We start from the raw sequence: 2002 nt of genomic DNA, 5'->3' as shown, positions 1-2002 counted from the left end.
GTAGCGGGGGGGGCGGGGAGGGGAGAGACTAGGCAGAGCCTGGTGCGTCTCCCCAGGAGAGTGGAAGAATCCTAGGGTGTGCCTGGAGGTGGTAGTGGAGTGGGCCGACGCGGGTGTGAGCGCGTGTGCCGGCGGGGGTGAGCATGGGGCGAGCGTGGCAAGGTGAGCTTGGCTTGGGGGGTGGGGGAGGAGCCGGGCGTGCAGCGTGATCGTGAGTTCGGGGGCGTGTGTGGCTGGGGACTTAAGGAAGAAGTGGTAGGGAGCGCTGGCGTGTATGCGCGTGGGGTGTGTACACTTAACTGGCTGGCTGTTTCCCATTCACTGTCCACGCGGTAGAGCAACGAACTCCTTTCCTTGGTCACTTAGTGAGGTGCAGCCGGTCGCTGCGCAAGCTTCCAGGCTGACCCTGAACTGTCAGTTGCGTGTGCCAAAGCTGGGAATATCCCAAAGAAGACAAACTGCCCTTACCTCCGCGTACGAGCCACTGTCCTACGGGAGTGAGAGGGTATGGCCCGAAGGTCAGGATTCCCTCCAGTGCCCCACCACGAATACCCAGAGTTATACTGGGGATTTGGGAACTCTCATTTCTCTATCTTTTCAGAGAGGGCCCCAGGCCCTGGATCCTTTCCAGAAGCCCAAAGTTCCCTATTGCTTAGTACTCGGACCCAGCGTGAGGAGTGGGACGCCCACGGGGACGTAGTGTCCAGCCGAGAGTCCCATGACCACCGCGGCAGCAGAGTAGATCGCAGTCCTGGCTGCTAAGATAAACCGTGGCCGGCTTTCCCTGTGCCTCCGGCCTGGGTGCTGGGAATCCCGAGCCTGGAGATCGCGCAGCAGGCAGCTTCGTGCCTCTGCCCGGACCGGAACGCTTTGGCTTGAGAGATGGCAGCTCTGAGTATGGAGAGGTGTATGCTGAGATACAAAAGCAGAGGAAAGAGAAATGTGCGGCGAGGGTGAGGGCGTACTTGGCAGGACGTGTCTTTAACTGTGGCTGGAAAAAGACCTTCCTGAGTCAAGAATAGGGTTTCTGGCTTGTGGCAAACCGAGCCTGCTCCATAAGTGCAAGTTAAAAGAGTAGTTATGGAGGTCTCAGCTACTCTGGGCCTCCGGTATTTTGAGCCTCTTTTTCATAGGCTCACTTACTCTAACCAAAGCTCCTTTAAGTGAGTCAGTCTGAAAGGTGTACGATTGGCCCTTCAAGAGGTGGGCGTGGACCCCATTAACATTTGCCAAGAGTCCTAGAACCCTGTGGGATTTGCATACTCATTTGCATACAGTAATAATGATTAACAACACTGCCACTCCCTGGCCAACCCTGGAAGAATTCAGGGAAGGCCCTGGAAGGGATTCTCCCTCCCTCTTCTATTTGGGAGAGGTTTTTGTTGTTGCTTCTGCTGCCAGTGATGGTGGATTTTTTTGTTGTTGTTGTTTTTTGTTTTTATTTTGTTTTTTAGTTGTAACCTCAGTTGAAGTGATTCCTGAGAGAAGGTACTCTGTCTCTGAGAGGTCTGGTCCCAGTAGAGACACTTGGCTTTGGTCTAACACCTCCGGTCCAACTGTGGAGCAGTGAAAATCCAATATTTTATTTCTGTCAAAGTTTGAATTTCCTGTACATTCTTGCCGTTGTTCAGCAGCATAAAGTTCCGGGGCCAACTGCCCCAAACTGTCAGGGAACAAATGGTTACCACTTGTCTCTTGGAGTCGTCTACTAATGGGACAACTTGTGGCCTCTGGGGCAATGGTGGCTTATTTTCATGGTTTGTGTATTTGTTTCTAATGCACGTTTTAACATGATAGACGCAACGCATCGTGTAGCTGCAGTCTTATGGGAAAGTCAATCTTGTAGGAGCTGTTTTTCAGATCCTCAATAAATTTTTTCTTTAAATTAAAAAAAAAAAAAGCCTGTCGTAAAGACAGGACATTAATTCACCCTGCCCCGCCCCCTCCAATCCCATTCCTCAGACGCTCATACTTGGTAGTCTAAGTGCAGTGCCTGTGAACT

At 52.2% G+C, this 2002-nt stretch overlaps 1 long non-coding RNA gene across 4 annotated transcripts in view; it reads left to right on the top strand.

The window, feature by feature from the left end:
* Positions 1-281: 281 nt before the first annotated feature.
* The window catches only part of LOC116093566, a 9545-nt gene continuing 7824 nt past the window's right edge, over positions 282-2002 (top strand). The window contains exons 1-2 of one of the 4 annotated variants that reach the window (XR_004119749.1): positions 282-505; positions 602-953. This is a non-coding gene — a long non-coding RNA (uncharacterized LOC116093566). Of the gene's footprint in view, positions 519-601; positions 954-2002 lie in introns of all 4 variants that reach the window. The other 3 variants (XR_004119748.1, XR_004119747.1, XR_004119746.1) reach the window with 3 other exon arrangements.

Source organism: Mastomys coucha, unplaced genomic scaffold (assembly GCF_008632895.1).
Source record: "Mastomys coucha isolate ucsf_1 unplaced genomic scaffold, UCSF_Mcou_1 pScaffold16, whole genome shotgun sequence".
Taxonomy (NCBI): domain Eukaryota; kingdom Metazoa; phylum Chordata; class Mammalia; order Rodentia; family Muridae; genus Mastomys; species Mastomys coucha.
Note: the sequence above shows the minus strand (reverse complement) of the source record. Positions and strands in the feature narration are given on the sequence as shown.